Here is a 20775-nt window from a genome sequence, read left to right as displayed (position 1 = left end):
GAATATAACTTTATTACTTCTGTTGGCACAATCCAAAGCAGTTTCCTCTCATCCCCATATTTTTTTATATTTCAACCAGGTATTTAACCAGTTACTTCTTATATAATGATGTAAGAAGAAGCCATCCATCTTACTTTTCCCATAACACAGATAAGCATGCCAACCAAAAACATTTCCATGACCTTCTAATGCTAATAATTTTCTATTTAGTAACATTATCCATTCCTTGATCCACACCAGGCAAACTGCATCATGGTACAACTTTAAATCCAGGAATTGTAAGTCTCCCCTTTCTTTTACATCTGTCAGAATTTTCATTTTAATTCTTAGTTTCTTTCCAGCCCATACAAATTCTGAAAGTTTCCTTTGCCATTTATTAAATTGTTTATTGTCCTTCACTATTGGAATTGTTTGAAACAAGAACATAATTCTTGGTAAAACATTCATTTTAATTGCAGAAATTCTGCCCAGTATAGACAGGTTCAGCTTGTTCCATTTTAATAATTCTCCATCAATTTTTTGCCAAAGTTTCTCATAATTGTTTTTATACAAGGCAATGTTTTTTGTCGTAATTTCTACCCCTAGATATTTTACTTTGTGGGTCACTTCACACTCTGTTAAACTTTGTGGTTCTTTCTGTTTATTCTTTGACATATTTTTGCACAAAATTTCTGATTTCTCTTTATTTATATAAAAGCCTGCCAATTCTCCATATTCTTGTATCTTACGTAGCAACAATGGTGTCACATGAGTGGGACTTTCATTTATAAACATTACATCATCTGCAAATGCTCTGTATTTATAAGAAAAACCTTTCAATTTCAATCCCTCTATCTCTTTATCTTCTTGGGTTTGCATAAGCAATACCTCTAAAGTCATTATAAATATCAATGGAGATAGAGGGTAACCTTGTCTTGTTCCTTTACTAATTATCATTTTTTCCGTCAAATCTGCATTTATACATAGTCTTGCTTGTTGTTCAGTATATATCGCCTTCACCATTCTTACAAAATCTTCTCCCAATTTCTCCATCACTGCAAACATAAAATCCCAATGCACATTATCAAATGCTTTCTCTGCATCTCCAAAAAATAATGCTACCTCTTTTTCAGGATGTTTTTCATAATATTCAATAATGTCTATAACCGTTCTGATATCTGCCTCCTGGGAAGAAATCCTGCTTGCTCTTCTTTAAGTTATTCAAATGCTGTTTAAGGTGTTCTGCTAATATTCAAGCATATATTTTGTAGTCATTATTAAGTAATGAAATTGGTCTGTAATTTTTTACGTTCATGGCGTCTCTATCTTCTTTTGGTATCAACGAAATTACTGCTTCTTTCCAAGTATTGGGTATTTTCTCCTCTGTTCTTATAGTATTCATCAACTTCTGAAGATTTGGTAGTAGGGCCTCCATGAGGACTTTATAAAATTTTTCTGTAAAACCGTCTGGACCAGGTGCCTTCCCTAATTTCATTGAATTAATTGCTGCCTCTATTTCTTTTTTTCCAATTGGTTCATTTATTTTCAGTTAAGGGATTTACCTTAAATTTCCCTACATATGTGTCAATCTTTTCCTTACTGAAGTCCTTTCTACAGTCTCACATTATCATACCTGCCTGAACAGAAAAGCTATTGAGATTTACAAACACCAGCACAATTTTAACAGAAAGGAAGAAGGCATTTTCATCCACCAATCTTGGTACCCAGCTCTGCAAAACATCCTACAGACTATAAATTACAGAAAGTCACAGAACAACCAGTACATTCCACAGAACAATCAGCACAGTCAACAACCATCTTCCTTATCTTCACACCCCTTCCAACCCTCCCAGCAATTAACACAGAACAATGGTCACATTCAACAGCCAGTTTCCTTATCACTACCCTTCCCGGAAGCCCCACCAAACAATGGGCACATCCACAAACCAATTGCCCTTTCACCACACCCCCTCCAGCCTAGAAATAGCAGCTGTCCAGCAGCCCTGGCCTCACTCAATGCACAGCAGCCAAGAAGGTCAGAGCGCCTGCTCTGGCTGCAACGCCACTGAGGATGTTCTCCGCAGCTGAGAATGAAATGTCTGGAAGGAAAACTTTCTCCAGTAGAACATGGTACTTGAGCTCGAAAGATTCTACAAACCCTAATAATCTTTTCCTTGTCCACCTCTTGACGTTTAAACAACTTAGCATAATATTTATAAAATTATGTTTTGATTCCTTCCTGGTCGACAATTTCCTTGCCTCCTGATATAATTTTATTAATAATTTTGTTCTCCCTTTTTTTTTTTTTCATTTGCCAGGCCAAATATTTTCTAGGTTTATTTGCTCCTTCAAAAGATTTCTGTTGAAGTCTTTTTAAATTCCATTCCACTTCTTTGTTTAACATATGTCTCATTTGACTTTGTAGTATTGCAATCTCCCTTATAATTTTCTTTTTCCCAGGCCTCTTTTTAAGCTCCTTCTCCTTCTTTCCAATCTAGTTTTGTATGTTCATCATCCGTTTGTCTTTAGCTCTTTTATCTTTATTATTCAATGTAATTAGGATGCCCTTCATTACTGCTTTATATGCATCCCACACTGTTTGGAATTTAACGTCCTCATTTTCATTTATTTGAAAGAAAGATTTGGTCTCCTTTTCCAGAGACTCTACTACTTCCTTTTTCTGCAAATCTTCATTTATCCACCATCTTAAATTCTTTTTCATGGGTTTTGCAGACCACATTAATGGATTATGGTCTGCCCCTATTTTAGGAATAATCTCTATTTTTTTGTTATAAATTCCAATTTTTTTGTAATCCATAGCATATCAATTCTTGAGAAAGAATTGTCTTGCTGAGAAGAAAGTGTAGTCACGTTCTTTGGGGTTAAATTCCCTCCACATATCTTCCAGACTTTCTTGTTTCACTAGTTCAAAAAATGACTTTGGTAGTTTTCCTTCATTTCCCCCCCCCCCCCCCCCAGATCTATCCAAAATATTTTAACCGTTCCATTAAAATCCCCTATTACCATAATTTGCTCATATGTCACTTGATCTAATTGTTGCATAATGTCTTTAAAGAAAGAGTCTTTTGCTCCATTTGGGGCATACAGTCCCAATAACAAAGTTATTTTATAATTCAACATCACTTACACCGTAATAAATCTGCCATCGTCATCCTTAAAAATCATTTTTGGGTCTAATTCTTGTTTCACATAAAAAACCATGCCCCTTTTTTTCTCCTTAGCCAATGAACAAAATTCCACACCAAGTTGTTTATTCCATAAAAATTTGTAATCCATTTGTTTGATGTGTACTTCTTGTAGGCAAATTATACTACATTTTTGTTTCCCAATCCAATGAAAAGTTGCCCTTTTTTGTGGCAAATTTAGTCCATTTACATGCCAAGATATTCATTTGTAATCTCTCATGTTTTTTTTATTTTTAATCTGTACCCCCAAATTCCTTATGTTCCTCCAAAAACTTCAACATTTCTTGAGTGCTTGTAATTGTAAATCTCTTTCCTTTGTATTCAAAACTTAGACCCTCTGGAGGTATCCACCTGTATCTCATTTCATTTTCTCTCAGTTTATCAGTCAGTTTTTTATACAATCTTCTGTCATTTATAACTTTCCTTGGCAATTCTTTCATGATTCTTGCACTACTTCCATCCACCTCCAATGTATTTTCAAATTGTTTACTTAGAATCCTTCCCACCATATCTCTTGACACCAATCTCACTACCACATCCCTTGGTAGTTTATTTTTCTTGGCATAGTCTGAGTTAACCCTGTAAATATAATCATAAAAATAACTAGTTTCATCAGGGTCATTTCCCAAAAATTCAGCAGTGATTTTTATTATATATGACCTTAAATCAGTCTCAGCAAATTCAGACACCCCTCTCAAGCGTATCTGATTTTCCATTAGTTTAAAGTCTTGTAGTACTGCTTTCTCCTGTATTTTTTTAATAGTGGAATCCACTGTTTCCATTTTTGCTTCATGGTCTTTCACCTTTTCTTCTACCTCCTGCACTTTCTTTAACACTGCTTGGGAGTCTTTTCTGAGATCTTCAGTGTCTTTTTTAAATTCTTTCTTACACTCAGTTACTGAATCACTTTAGCCAATCTTGCCTCCATGATTTCTATTTGTTCCTGCAGTTTAGACATTTTTACTTTCTCAAGTGACCTAGCTCTCATACGAATCTGCTTAGCTCCAGATTTATGGATAGACATCACTGCCTACCCATTATAAAAATAGGCTTCAAAGTTGACCTCACCAAATTGATTTTTAAATATACAGTCATAAAGTTTGAAGCATGCCCTTTCAAATGAGCCCAAAATCACCGTTCCCAGAAGCTCCTAAGTTGAAATATTATTTTTTAAAACTTTTATTTTCCTCAAAATGGCGTCCGCAGCTTTTCTGATGCTTTTTTTTAAAAAAAAAATCCTTTTTCTTCTAAAGTGCTCCAAAATTGATTCAAAGTATATAGTCCAATAAATCTTGCCTTCTAATGACAATATTTGCAGGCTCTGCTAATTTTTGAAGTCCCGTTGTCTTTTTTAAAAAAATTAAACTTTTGACCTTCTTTCAATGGCTGCCGGTGTTACTCTATGATTATAATCCTAGAGAGGGCTAGGAGGCTTGAAGTTTTCCCTTCCCTTAATGGCCACTTCCTTCCTTTCTTGCCACGAAGTCTCGTTTTCTATTATTGAGAAGTCTCATGTTATTTCTATGATGCCACTTCCTGTGACGTCCTTCTGATCAGCAGTTCTGTTTCGGAGGTGGTTGTCTAGCCCAACCACAGGTATGCAAAACAATAGTTATTTCTCTTTTAACCTTGTTTCTCTGATTTCATTAGTCCCAAATTTACCCCCTCCTTTATCCTCTTTACTTTAGACTAATATAGATGAATCCAGACCGTTTTTATTTCAAATAAGTCTTGTTTTAGTCCCGGAGTGATAAATAAAGATCTTTACCTTTAAAGTCATAATCCTTTCAAGCACCGTTCTTTTCCAGAATAGATGTTAAATAGTTCCAAAGAAGCTTTGAATCATGATGAATTTAAGTCGATTTAACTACTCCAGAAGTCCTCTGTAGACGTTGGAATGCAATCCTTCTCTAGGGACTCTTCAAAGCTCCTGATGACACATGGGACAATGGAGACAGCCAGGAGTACATCAAAAAAGGATGTAATAAAGCAGCTGACAGGACTGGCAACAATGGAAGAAACTTGATGCCCATTGGACACATTGGCAATCAGAAATGTGAAACAACTTGCATTAGTTTTTGCTATGCATTAGTACGCATGGAAGTAATGATGAATGCAGAATGGATTCTGAATGACAGTCTCTGGGCACCATTTGCTCTGTGAGTGGAATGACAAAGCTCAGAGTAGAATAATGGACATTCCAGACCTAGACCACTTCTGCTCCATTAAGGAGGCAACTGGGGAATCTGAAAGTGGTGCTGCATGCCCCCACATCTGAGGCCACTCCAGTAGTCCCCTCTGTTGCTCCACCACTGGCAGGGATGGTGCAGGGGTGCCCTTGGCAACATGGCTAGGTTGCTGGGAAGTGCACCCAGTAGCAAGCAAATGACATCCATAAATGAATAGGGTGTCAACGACAAGCCCTCTTCCCCTTATGCCCTTCATGGACCCTGTGCTTTAAGTGGCCACTAAAACAGCTGTGAATGCGCAAGGGATAAATAGTTCAAAAACCCTCCCCACTGGAAGGTGCCTGGATCCGCTGACAGGAGTCAGTCCCTTTAAGAGGCTGGGGTGGGGTGCTGCTGTGGACCTGCCTGAGATGGACTCTGAACTACTCCACCCCCTTGGCACATTACCCCTGATTGGTTCTGGTTGCCCTGTCCATCACAGTGCTACTGCTTCAGCACAACACCTCCATGGACTGCAACAGTATGGTTGCTACAGACGTTACCCAGACTGATTCCTCACTAGCCTTGTACCGGTCTCATGCTCCTCTTCTCCGTGGTGCTTCCATCTGATTTTACACAAGCTGCTGTGGGGCTGCAACTTGCTCTGCCTCTTTCCCACGGCAAGCAGAAACTGGATCTTGCTTACTAGTGGGGAACTGGTCCCAGTTATGCTCAGAAAACTCTGTAAACTCACAAAATTTGCCTGCTGGCCACTGCATAACTTATCCCCATAGGGAAAGGATTAGTGCTGCCACAGTTATGCAGTGGCTGGTCACTGAGGCACTGGTGTGTCACAGGATTGCTCTGTTAGTATCATTGTATGACCTCTGTATTAGGTGAAATATTCTGGAATTGTAAAATATATCTATCCATTACTCATCTAATTGTTAAGACATATTCATTTTGTATATTCTGAAGAACTTCATGCTATATTCATGTGGAGGAGTTAATTAAAATCAATTAAGGATTTCCATTGCATCTTCAAATGATTCAGTTCACTACTATTATAGTAAAGTGGCAGATCTGGGGAAAGATTCATACTGGATATTTTAACAGGCATTTCTTTTTCATTATATCACTAGGTTATTTCGATACCACTAAATTTTTTCTTTCAGAGATATTAGTTCAGAGCCACTGTTTACATTTTGTTTTGATCAGCTCTATTAGATGCAAAATAATTCTATATTTTGGCTGGGAAATCACACATTTTTTATATGCTATACAATTCTAAAAGCATAAATAATTTCTGCAATTCATTTAGCGATTTCTGTGCATAATTATGTTGCCATTTCACTAATTTTGTGATTGCAATATCTTTTATATCAAGAGAAGACTACTTATTATTGTTTTTGTTGTTTTAAAAATGCCTTTATAATCGGGGGAGGGACCCCAAGATAACAGATAGATCCTTGTTGTCTGAATAATATAAGAGAACTGCTTCGGTTTGGTGTTGTGGCTTGTTGTAGTGGTTAAGTGCATGGACTGTTATCTGGGAAAACTGGGTTTGATTCTCCACTCCTCCACATGCAACTGCTGAAGTGGCCATGGGTCAGTCATAGCTCTTTTAGAGCTGTTCTGCTTGAACAGTTCTTGGAGAACTCTCTCAGCCCCACCTACCTCACAAGGTGTCCATTGTAGGAAGGGGAAGGGAAAGGAGATTGAAAGCTGCTCTGAGACTCCTTTGGGTAATGAAGAACAGGGTATAAATCCAATCTCCTCCTTCTCCTCCCTTGTCTGCTTTGTCATCTGATTCATCTTCTTCTGGAGAGGCTGTTTACTACTTTGGCCAGCAGGTTGCTAGTTCTTCCATTTTTAGTGTCCCTGAACTTGTCTCTGTAGATTTTTTTTGCTGATATAGTATCCCCCCCATTTTATTTTTATTTTTTTGTAGTAATAGATGCGAGAACAATATATGTTTTGATGTATTAGGATTTTAAGTGATTAAATACTTCTTGTAAAGTATATATATATATATATTCTTTTTCTTTGGAGATTTGAAATTTGCAAAATCTTCACAGGAGGTTTGAAGTTTTTCTCTTTGGGCAGATAACAGGCATGGAAAAGGAAGTCAGTCATTGGCTTTGCAAGCTTACCTCAGCTGCCTTTTAAGAAATGCTAGTAGTTCTAGCTAGAGTAAATAGGAGGGTCCAGTCTTCACTCCCCCCTTCAAGCAGGGATTTGGAAGTGTTAAATACTAGAAATATTTCAGGAATGAAGGAACTGGAGATCTCCAGGAAAAGATGCTTTGAAAAGGAAAAGATGCTTTGACCTGATCTGGTCAGCAGGTAGGGAAAAGAGAGGTGATAAAATTCCTGGAGGCAAGGATGAATCTCTTTTCTGCTGAGTCCATCAAAGCAAACAAAACTCTTAACTGAGGTCCAGTTAATGCTGCCATTACAATGTTCTGGCTTAGGTAGCCAGAAGAAGCTGTAAGGTAATGGTCACTCTATAGATATCTATAACGTTCTAATAAGGAGCCTGTCCTATATTTCAACATCTGATAGGGTGTGTATAGATAGACAGACAGAGGATTTGTGTTTTACCCATTTCTTTTGAATCCCTTGGTCTATCTGGTGCTGTGCTAAAGTATGCTTGCAACATTTTCTCTGTGATAAATACTTTATAACTTTGGGTGCTGGTAGTGGTTCTTTGTTACACATAGACCTCCATAATATTGGACACACTATTTCAGAAGGAACACCCAGGGGAGGGCAGGCAGTTGGCAAGTAGCTATTCTTCCACAAGGCAGTAAACTGTGCCCATGGTGACCATGCTTTCAACTGTAGGCCTGGTGGAATAACTCTGTTTTAAAGGTTTTGAGGAATTGTACCTCAGCAGTAGTCTTCCACTAGGTCAGGCCCTGGCCCTGGTTGAGGACAGCTGAATGCTCTTTGGGTCAGGGACCACCAGCAGGTTTTGATCACCCAAGCAAAACACTCTACGGGGGACATGCTGCCTGTGAAACTGTTAGTTGCTTATCTAGAAGGGAGGGTAGCATGTCTGGGAAGCAGCTAGTTGTTATGTAACCAAGGACAGAGAGCTGGAAGAGATGCACCGAGGAGCAATAACCAGCACCTGGGGTGATGAGAGAATAATAGAGAACCCGCGCAAAGTCCCCGCTTCAGCTTGGCACGCTTGGCTTGAATTGTAATGGTCAGGGCAAGCGGTTATAAGAGCGCCAGTTCCGACAATGCCTGTACATGTCTAAGATGCTGGAATAAAAATCTTGAACCATACTTGTCTTTTCCTTGACTCTGGGTCTGACAATAATATGTATTAATTAGAGATACACCAATGAGATTCCCATCAGTGTTCTCACACATTTTTTTCTGGCTTCAATCATTATGGAAATTTTGACCATCAGTGCTTACTTCATTGTTCCCTAATTACATGATGGAAATTCATGATTTTTCCTAGATACCTTTCACTCCACTGTCTATATTGTTCTATAAAAAGAGTTGCAGTGCATTTAAATTAACAGGAAAAATACAAAATATTGTTAAAGTCAGAAGATAACTTGGCACTTTGATTGCATATTTAACATGCAAGAAGAGTTTTTCAGGGCAAAAGCAACTGCAGCTTGAGGCAGAAGTAGCAGCTGCTTCTGTGTTCAACTAAATTAAAACCTTTTTACAGGCATAGAAAATTTCATGCTGGTCCTAAGAGCTGAAATACTAAAAATGCTCTTCCAGTGGTTGATAAATTAATGACAGTTGTGGCCTGCTAATGGCAGCTCAACCACAAGAATCACAGACAGGCACTTCTGGGAGCCGTAGAAAGGAGCAGTCGAGTGTTTCTAAGGGGGGCATCATTTCATCAAGAGCATTTTGCCTTCCAATATCACACTATTACTATTAAAGGTGTCTCAGTTAACACATCAAAATTTAATATGGAACCTAAATGCCCTGTCTGAAATCTGATAAATCTATAAAGTCAGATCAGAGAAGAATGAAGACAGTTTCAAAGGACATGGGAGAGAAAGTTCCTTGCCTTAGTTTTAAAAAATTAGATTTATTCATTCATTATTTAAAGCATTTCTATGCTACCTTTTGACTCAATTTAGAATCCCCAAGGTGATGAACATTAAAGCATATTAAAAATAGCATTTAAAATACAAATATATATGTGAAATTTGTACAATGTAAACACACACACACATATAAACACACAACCAAGGAGGAGTACTGCTGATCACTACTAGTGAAGAGATACAATACAAAACAAAGTCTGCTGCTGAAAGACAATGATAGAGGAACAAAGATGAATCTCACTGAGGAGGGAGTTCCAATTTTTTGTACCATGACAGCGAAGGCTCTTTCTCAGGTTGCCCTTGTCTAGCCTCAGATGGCAGAACAGCCACAGCAGAGCCTCCAAAGATGACCAGGGGGGGTTGGGTAGGTTCATATGTAGCCCTTAAGGATTGTTGGCCTCTAGCTCTTAAATGTCATACTAGCACAGTAAATTCAGCCTGGAAGCAAATTAGGAGCCAGTGCATGTGGAAGAAAACTCCAATCAACATTTTGGCCAATGCAATCTGTACCAATTGAAGTTTCTGGACAGTCTGAAAGGGCAGCCCCACATTGAGCACATTGCAGTAATCTAACCTGGATGTTACCAGGGCATGCACCACAGTGGCAAGATCTTTTCTGCTCAGGGAGGGATGCAGCTGGCTCACTGTCTAAAGCTGGTAAAGGTAGCTCCCAGCCACTGCTGCCTCTTGTTTATCCAACATTATGTCCCAGTGTACTTCTATTTTAAGAAAATTTAAATAATACATTGTATGGGAATCTTATTTCTCCTATGGAAGGAAAAGTTTTGTGGAAATCAAGCTTCTTCACAGAAAGTTATTGACATAAAATTCCTCTCAGAATGACAGGCAGAAGGAGGCAGGCTTGATACATTTTCCTCACCCATCTTTACTAAATTTTAAGACAACAGGAAATTCACAATAAAGAATCTGTTTCCCCACTTTTTAATCAATATCTGTTGGTGCTATCATTTAGTTGTAGACATTCAAAAATTAAAGCTGCAAACCCCTATTTGTACCAACAATTGTAGGAGAAATTCTATTGGTTTTTATTTTAATGTTAGACAATCTGAATTGAAACTATACTACTATTATAACACAAATTTCTTCTGAAGTATCAAAAGCAGAAGCACAACACTGAAAAAGCAGTTGAGATAATAAATATGTTGTATCTCCATTTTCCAGGTTCATGCCCATCCCTAGGTATGTAAGCTATATAGGGACCAAGGCATTTGGTACCACAGCAGGAAAAGTTAGATGCCATCCTAGGGCCCTGCCATCTCTTTTAACACTGATGTGCTGAAACACATGTCTGAATGGTCCACATCTGGTGTAGGCAGTGTTGGTGCCAGTCTTTTTGGTTCCCTAGGTGAGGCCCCCACCCCACCCACCGCCCCCTCCGCTGCCAGCCCCCCTGCCAGTTCCTGTATAGCTGACATACCTAATTTACTTCTGGGGTAAATTAAGCAATCTAAATATTGACTCGCTAATGGAGTGTATGAAAGGCCTCTATACCAATACCACTCTACTGGTCGGACTGGGCTAGTTGTCCAACCCAGGCTTCAAAAGGAGTGTACTAGATGGTCCCTTTGCTTTTCAATCTATATATAAATGATACGTTTTGAACATCTATCTGTCAGCTGCTTTAGTTCCCCCTGTGGAGAAAGTCTGCCCTTTTCCTAGGTAGAGGCTGTGGGGAGGGAGGGGGAGCTGAAGTCAGGGGGGCAGACAAAGGTCAATAGTTTTCTGGGAAGGAGATAGGGTTGTCAACTCCAGGTTGGGAAATTTCTGGATATTTGAAGGGTGGAGCCTGGAGAATGTAGGGTTTGAGGAAGGGTGGGACCTTAGACAGGTACAATGCCATAGACTCCACCCTCCAAACAAACCATTTCCTCATGGGGGAACCAGTACTGCCAATCTCCAGGTGAGGGTTGGAGATTACTCAAAATTACAATTCCTTTTCAGATGGTAGGGATCACTTTCCCTGGAGAAAATGGCTGCTTTGCAGGGTGGGCTTTGCAGGGTGTCATTATATCCTACTGAGGTCACTTTTCTCCTGCTTTGGTTCACAGTGTTGATAAAGACTGTACTTTTCCTAGGTAGAGGGTGCAAGGAGGGGGGAAGATATGGAAAGCTGAAGTCAGATCATTTCCTCTACAGCAAATGGCTGCTTTGAAGCACATACTCTATGGTATACCATGACACAACCATGCCAGGCCAAAAAAGACGGATCACATCATAAGCACACACTGATGCTAAAACCAGGAAAAAAGGAAAAGGTGGCAACAATGAACTGCAGATGAAAGGAATGCTGAACTTCAGTGTCTATGTGATCACCATCATGTTGTTGCTGCTGCTGCTGTTCTTGTTAGTCATTTTGTAGAAAAAGAGGTGCTGAGCTCATTAACACAACTCATTTGCATAACTCATATGCCACACACCCCTGACATCACTGGAAAGCATACTAAATTATATCAGCTCAGCGTCTCCCTTAAAATGCTTCTTGAATCATAATTGTCATAATAGAACTTTACTCCCATCATACTTTTAAAATTACTTCCTCCTATGTGGTCACAGTGGTATGATGAAGATTTCCATCTGTCTGCTTTATATGTTTTGGTGATTTTGCCATTTTTTTGTGGGGGGAAATATTAGAAAGTTTGTCAAATCTTAAGAGTTCAGCAAAATTCTCACAGGGTTTGAACAATGGAGCCAAGAAGCAAGTATTGGCGGAGGGGGGAGGGGTAAGAAAGAAAGAGCACAATACAAATTAGAGGTTCTGGAGCTCTGCTCCTGTGCACTCCTGCCCAAAATGAGGCATTATCATTGTTGTCATCATCACTATAATAGTTGTTTATTAAATTTACTAAATCACCCCAACCTGGCCCAAGCCAGGCTTGGGTGATGTGTACTAGATAAGAACAATACATAGGTTAAAATAAACAATAATACAAATTAAAACAATAAAATTTCAAAAATCCTGCTAATTGTCTTTTTCATACAGATTATTGGAGTATGTTAGCAAATTGACACTGAGTGCCCAAGGACAGGGCATGTGCCCAAAGCATCTTTCTAGAGCCCACTGTATTTATTTTCATAATGGGCTATATTCCTAATTTATTAATAAGATGCTGTAGTTTTTAAAAATGGTCTAAAGTTTAATGTCCTGACCTAAATGCAATTTGTTCTGGTATGAACCACTGTATATTATTTCCAACAGGAATTTATTTGCATATTAGGCCACACCTCCAGATATCACCATTGTTTCACACAGGGCTTTTTTGCAGAAAAAAACCAGCAGGAACTCATTTTCATGTTAGGCCACACCCCCTGACACAAAGTCAGCTGGAACTGTGTTCTTGTGCATTCCTGCTCAAAAAAACCCCCCTGTATCACCTCACTTTTCAGACACCCGCTCTTCTAACAGATAGGGGGTGTCTTGGATAGAGTTTTCCTATAATATCAAGTAACCTTATTGGCCTATTGGATCTTTTATCTCCTCTTATTATAGATGGGTACAACAATGGAAGAAGTACATTCCTGAGGGAAGTTTCCAGTTCTGTTCATACAGGTGAAGCAGAACCAGTGCCCACCAATCCTGAAAGTCTTTAAGTATACTGGGAGAATACAATTTCCTCCAGGAGCCTTGTTCTTCCTGATTGCTGATTTTAAGGATTTTATTTCATTAGAAGTTAAGGATAACTTAGATGAATTTGTCATGGTAGTTTCAACTATATCAGCCCCCTGCTTCAAATAATTAAATAACTGAAAGATGCGTCTTGCTAGCTTTCCTTAGATATATAAGTATCTAATTAAAATAACACTCTTCCATCAGAATTTGCAAGGAGGCACCAAAACCTTACAAAATTTTTCTGGACCATTGCCAAGGCAAGTTTCTGTCATAACTTTTTGTGAGTCAAACTTTTTTCTCTCCCTGAGACACAAACTGAGATTTTTTAAAAGAAAAAAATCAATCAGGCAGCAAAAGTATCTAATAACAATGCAGTAGGACTAGGATTACAAAGCTGGAAAATAATGCAAACAAAAGACTGTCAAAGGTATCAAAAACTCTCCAAAGCATAACGTGCTATAATGGTAAAAGGGCGTTACAAAGGTAGAAGACAATGCAATAAAAGTGAGGTGATACATACAGTGCTTCATACCACAATCTTCTTCAAGCTTCTGCTTCTGCCTGTCTGTCGCGATGCCTTGCCCTCCTTGTTGTGTCATCCAATGCCTTTGCTTTGTCTGTCTGTCTCTTCTTGCTACTGTTCTTCAAGCGAACAGTACCAATTCCTCATGTTACTGTTTCCAGGGGCAGCCCGATGCCCGATGGCACCCTAGGCAGACTCACTGCCTGGCGCCCCCCCCCCCCAAGTGCTGCGAGGGCTGGGATGCGCTTACAGTCCATAAGGACCAGTGTCCTGAAAGAGTGCCCTACTGCCTGGATGGGACAGGAGTCAGCGGCAGCGGGGTGCCCTTTCAGGATGCTGGTCCTGACGGACTGTAAGTGCATTCCGGTCCTGAGGCATGGTTTTACCCGTGATTGAGTGATCGGCCAGGGAGGGGTGGCTTTAGATAGCTGGAACTCAGTGCTGCAGTCGGTTCTGGCATTGAAATTGACATGGGTGGGGAAGGGTCTGAAGGGAGGGAGGAGGAAGAGCAGGTAGGGGGAGGCACGGGGGTGCAGAGCTACAGGGGGGGAGGTGAAGGGAAGGGAATGGAGGGGCGGGCAGCGGTGGGGTGAGTGGCAATAGCAGCTGGTGGGCAGGGGAGGCAGGCAAACTAGGTGCTTGCCTGGGGCACCGGGAGGGGGGTGGGGAGCCCAATTTGGTGTCCCCACCCCCAGCACCCTAGGCATCTTAGGGTGCCTACCTTAGGGACCGCCTCTCCCCATATGTTCCTCAGAGAGCACTGAGATCTAGTTCTCAAAACCTTTTAACAACAACAACAACAAAATTTTATTTATATCCCGCCCTCCCCGCCGGGGCAGGCTCAGGGCGGCTAACAACACAATTCAAGTTTAGCTATACAGATAGATAAAATTACAGTTAAACAACATGAACATTTAATTAAAAATCTGCTTAAGTTTTTAAATTAAATTAAATTAATAAAAGTGCTAATGCTATGTTTACTTTATGTTTGCTTTTATGATGGCGGTTTCCTTAGCAATTTCCATTTTCATCAGCGAAAGCCAGTCGGAAGAGGAAGGTCTTGCAGGCCCTGCGGAACTGTTCAAGGTCCCGCAGGGCCCGCATTTCCTCTGGAAGTTGGTTCCATAGGCTCGGAGCTATAGAGGAGAAGGCCCGGTTACGGGTACATTGCAACTTCACCTCTCTCGGTCCGGGAATAGTCAACAGGTTTTTCCCGGCTGACCTAAGTGCTCTCTGGGGTTCATATGGGGAGAGACGGTCCCTAAGGTAGACAGGTCCTCGACCATATAGGGCTTTAAAGGTAATGACCAGCACTTTGTAACGGACCCGGTATATAACTGGCAGCCAGTGCAGTTCACGCAGCCCAGGCTGTATGTGTTCCCATTTAGGAAGCCCTAACAACAGTCTGGCCGCTGCATTCTGCACCAGCTGCAGTTTCCGGGTTCGGTACAGAGGCAGCCCCATGTAGAGGGCATTACAGTAATCCAATCTCGAGGTGACCGTTGCATGAAGCACCATTGCCAGATCTTGGCGCTCTAGGAAGGGAGCCAACTGCTTTGCCCGCCTTAGATGGAAAAAGGCTGACTTGGCAGTGGCTGCAATCTGGGCCTCCATTGATAGTGCAGGCTCCAGTAAAACTCCCAGGCTCCTAACCCGGTGCGCCGCTTTTAGCGGCGCCCCGTCGAAGACAGGGAGAGGTATTTCCCCTCCCTGAGCACCCCAACCTAGACAGAGGACTTCTGTCTTCGCTGGATTCAATTTCAGCCCACTCCTCCTCAACCAAGTTGCCAAATCCTGCAGGGCCCGGTCTAAATTCTCTGGGACGCAGTCAGGCCGGCCGTCCATTAGCAGATAGAGTTGGGTGTCATCTGCATATTGATGGCACCCAAGTCCATGTCTCCTGGTGATCTGGGCAAGGGGGCGCATATAGATATTAAATAACATTGGTGAGAGAACTGCCCCCCTGAGGCACTCCACAGTCCAGTGTGCGCCTCTGGGACCGCTCGCCCCCAATTGCCACCCTTTGTCCCCGATCCTCGAGGAAGGAGGAGAGCCATTGTAAGGCAGACCCCCTCACCCCTACGTCGGCGAGGCGGCGGGTCAGTAGCCGATGGTCGACCGTGTCGAACGCAGCCGACAGGTCCAACAACATCAGCACCGCCACACCGCCCCGATCCAGATGCCGTTGAAGATCATCTACCAGGGCAACCAGTACTGTCTCCGTCCCATAACCCGGGCGAAAGCCGGATTGGCAAGGGTCTAGGATGGAAGCGTCATCCAGAAAGCTCTGCAACTGTGACGCCACTGCCCTCTCTATGATTTTACCTAAAAACGGTAAATTAGAGACCGGCCGGTAGTTTGCCAATTCGGCCGGGTCTGCTGTACTTTTTTTCAAGAGGGGATGGACCAAAGCCTCTTTTAGAGATGATGGAAAATGCCCCTCCAAGAGGAATCTATTTATGATGTCCCGTAAAGGACATTCAAGCTCCCTCAGGCAGGATTTAATTAGCCAGGAGGGGCATGGGTCCAAATCACAAGTTGTAGGGTGCGTAGAGGAGATGATTCCGTCAACTTCCTCCAGGCTGAGCGGGTCGAAGTGATCCAGGGTTAAATCGGAAGACAGGCACGGGGCCTCGGGCTCATATACTGTATCCAATGTGATGGGAAGGTCCTGGCGGAGCGACGTGATTTTGTATGCAAAAAATTTCACAAAAGCCTCACAGCCTATTTCCAATTCTCTAATGTTTGGTCTGCCTTGGGGCAGTGTGGTTAAGTGTCCAATTATTTTAAACAATTGTGCCAGGCGTGAATTTGCAGACGCAATCTTGGCCGCGAAGTACTTCTTCTTCTCGGCCTTGACTGCCATCTCATAAGACCTCATAAGCGTTCTATAGGATGTTCTCGCCGCTTCGCCACGAGTGCGCCGCCACTGCCTCTCTAGTCGTCGGAGTCCTTGTTTCAGCCGGCGTAGCTCCGAGGTATACCAAGGAGCCAGCCTTGAACGAGGACGCAGAGGATGTCGGGGTGCGATCTCGTTGATTGCCCCGGATAGCCGATCTTGCCAGGCATCAACCAGGGCATCAAGGGAATCGCAAGGGGGCCAAGGATCTCGAAGAGCCGTTTGGAACCGTTCCGGGTCCATCAGGCTCCGCGGGCGAGCCAAAATAGGCTCTCCGCCCTTACAGGGTTGTGGTAGCGTCTCCATACGAGCCTTAAGGGCTAAGTGATCCGACCATGGTATCGCCTCCGTTGCGATTTCGTTCACTTGAATCCTGGCCGCAAAGATCAGATCTAATATGTGCCCAGCCTGGTGCGTGGGAGTCATGACAAATTGAGAGAGTCCCAGTGTCGCCATGGAAGACACTAGGTCCATCGCCTGAGTGGAGGCCGCGCCGTCGGCGTGGACATTGAAGTCACCCAGGACCAAAAGCCCTGGGTACTCCAACGCCCAGCCGGACACCGCCTCCATCAGGGATGGTAAGGCGCTGGCCGGTGCGTTAGGCGGACGGTACACCAGCCAGATCGCCAACCTCTCCCCGACATCCCACACAAGGCCAACACACTCAATACCGTCGATCTTTGGGGCCGGAAGATCCCGGAAGGAGTAACCCTCCCGTATGAGTACCGCCACCCCACCCCCCCGCCCGCTAATCCGGGACTGGTGAAAGACCGAGTACCCTGGACCAAGGGAGGCTATATTGAAATCAACGAGGGAGCAAGCCTTCTCAACAATGGCTCCCCAATGGTGGAATCAACTACCAGAGGAGGTGCGAGCCCTGTGAAACCTAAATCAGTTTCTCAGGGCTTGCAAAACCGCCCTCTTTCAGCTCGCTTTTGGATGAAGCCCGGGATATGACAGCTAGCCATTCTATACATACTCTGAATGTAGCACCTTAATTGATAAATCATAATGGTTTTCTCTTGTATCTAAGTTCCAGTTTAATTTATGAATGTAACCATGGTACTTACCATGCCTGTTAGCCGCCCTGAGCCTGCCTTTGGCGGGAGAGGGCGGGATACAAAAATAAAATTATTATTATTATTATTATTATTATTATTATTATTATTATTATTATTATTATTATTATTATTATCTACCTAGTTTGCCTAGTGGGTGAGCCGGCCCTGACTGTTTCCTATCCATTCTCCAGTAGACTTTAATGTTAAACATGAATGCTTTTCAAATCCTCAAAAGGGGTGATGACTTTATTCTGTCTGATATTTGGCAGTGTAGCTACCTCCAAGCAATACTGCAATCCCCCTAAGTTTTGTCTAATTCAGTTAGAAAACTATGAAGATACAGAGCAAACCCAAGAAGCATGGGTGTGTATTTAAAAAAAACAAACAGTGGGATCAATGACAAAATGGAATTATAAAAATGAAAATAAAATAACTAGAGAAACAATAACAAAATAAGTTTGCCAGTTCCCAGGTCCCAGCAGGGAATCCCCCAATTTTGCAGGCTCCTCCCTGCTGCCAATCATCTGGCTGGCAGGGGAAAGCCTCACCCCAACAGCTCTCAACATGCTTAGAGGAGGCTTGCAACTGTTTGTGTTTTGGAATGTGTGTCTGCCTTTAAGTCTCAGCAGCAGAAAAACAGGGGATGAGGTGAGCAGGCAGAGTCATGAGTGTGTGAAGCTGTGAAAAAGGCAGAGAGCAGAGTCCCTTAGTTTTTCATTCACTTTAGGAGTTGTTTTATAGTAAAATGGATAGGAATGAGTTAGCTAGAACCTGGTTATGGGATGAAGAAAAACTCCCCCCCTACGCTGCTCTCCTTTTCTGTTCTTCTCTGAAGAAGCTTTTTGAAATACAGCAGATGGTTACATTCACCAACCCCTGTGAGTTAATTGCCCAGTGAGATCACAAAAGTGTGGGCTTGAAAACTCTGTTTCTTTTGGCTGCTTTGTGCGTGTGTGTGTGTGTGTCTGTCTCTTTAAAAAACCATACTTGAAAATATTTCCAAAGGATGACAAGAGGACTTGGGGTGTGGCAAATTTCATTTTCATTTAGTGGAAGTGCAGCTGCCAGGGTAAGCAAAAAAAAAAAAGAGGATGAGGAAATGAAGACTGTATTCAGGGGGAACTGCGCGACTGTATTTTTATTTATTTAGGAAATAGGAAAGTCTCCTGGTTCCACCCCAGAGTCTACTGGCTCAACCCTCAAAGTCGCCAGATACTTCCTGAGTTGGACCTGACAGCCCTATAACAAAATGAAATCATACCAAACAAGCCAATAATAAAATAGCCTCTTTGGAAATTAATAATGAAAATGAAGGAAACAAAACAAACTCCCACACACAGGTCTACAAAGAACTTTCTGCCATCAGAACATGCCAGGGGTCGTTTTGTAGAAAAACAGGTGGTGGAGCTCATTAGCATAACTCATTAGCATATGCTTCTCCCCCACCAGCCAACAGCAACTTGATGCAAGAAAGGAGAACTCTGGGTGAGCGAGGCCTGCTTGGGCTGGCTAGAGATCCAGCCAGTCCAAGCAGGCCTCACTCACTTAGAATTCTCCTTGGCCACCCCCTCCCCACAGTCAAAAGGCCAGCAAGCCACCTGCTGCCCAAAATCACATAAGAAGTGGAGAAAGGGTGGCATGGGCTTCTCCAGGGGTTAATGAGGACTGCTGGGATAGAGTTGCCAAGTCCAATTCAAGAAATATCTCTCAGCCCCACTCACCTCACAGGATGTCTGTTGTGGAGGGGAAGGCAAAAGAGATTGTGACCACTCTGAGATTTGGAGTATAGGGCGGGATATAAATCCAATATCTTCTTCATCTTCTTCTATTGATGAAAGTTAATTATTGCTATGATACAATAGAAGTCATAAAGGATTATACATCACAATCAAATTAATATCAAGTGAATTCATGGTGATTAATAATATAGCAGTAAATGCCAAATCACATATTGCTGTTCAGATATTTCAAGGGCTTCTTTTTTGTAAGGGGTAAATATTCAGGGTTGGGGGAGCGCCTCAGGTTTTGAAGAGTGTTCTAGGAAAGAAGGAAGACATTTTTTTCTTAGCAGGGCTGCATTTTTACAGGTTTAACATGCCTTTTCTAAATGATGGGTATTTCCCCCAAAGCATCTGATAATTAAAATGTTTGTTGCATCTTCAGCTGCAGAAATTGAGAAACTTATACAAAACCATGGCTTGGATCCAATGACCTGCTCTGGCTAAGTGAGAAATCACCCATCAATGGACAAAGAAAGATTTCTTAGTGGAAGATTACTGGATCAAACCCATGATATTACAAATTCATTTTATTCCATCTACACTGGAAAAATATATAGGACTCTCTGGCTGGGTGAAATGACTGATCTCTTCTGTTATCTGATTTTTAAAAAGAGTGTATCTCATTCTGATATACAGTTTAACATTTAAATTCGGGATAAGAATTCTGCACCCTTCCCAGAAAATTGTGTGACAAAAAAATTCTGCTTATGGAGGAGTTTGTTTTGTTCATGACTGTAAGAGCAATAACAGACTAATTATGTGGAATCTTGTGAAGGATTGTGAGCTTTGATGGCAATGTTTAAAACTTTGATGCAATTTGCAATGGCATTCTCCCTTCACACTTCAAGAACGGTATAAGATTTTCACATTGCTCACAATATCTCCTCAATGAGCTGTTGAATTTTCCAGTAATACAATGTTATGAATAAGTTATTTGCCATTAGAGAAAAATGTTAGAAGTCGTTTGCAAAGAAAATATATGTCACATATGGAAGCCATGAAACTTTGCAGAAAGGTTTATTTTAATTGCTTTATTCTAAATTCAAGCCTCCTGATCTCTCCTCTTCTCACTACAATAATTCCCACATGCACACAAGGGGAGGCATTATGCAAAGCAATTCTGTTATTCCACCCCCCACTCCCCCAAATAACAGACAGGGATACTGGAATCTCCCTGAATACAGAAGACACTGTAAGTTAGTCTTTCATATGTTCTCATACTTCTTTGTAACAACAACACATCCCCATCACCACCACCATTATGAGTCCACTTGTGCTATCATCTGATTCTTGAAGGTATAATAGATAGGATACATAGCTTGAAGAGAGGTGAGATGATGGGACACCAGCTCACCTCAATGGGAAACTACCCCACTTCTTTCTCAATGGCTGAAAACCATCCAAGTATGGTGCAGGATCATACCAGGACTGTGAAAAATC

This window comes from Heteronotia binoei, chromosome 7 (genome assembly GCF_032191835.1).
Source record: "Heteronotia binoei isolate CCM8104 ecotype False Entrance Well chromosome 7, APGP_CSIRO_Hbin_v1, whole genome shotgun sequence".
NCBI lineage: Eukaryota > Metazoa > Chordata > Lepidosauria > Squamata > Gekkonidae > Heteronotia > Heteronotia binoei.
This window is presented reverse-complemented; position numbering follows the sequence as displayed.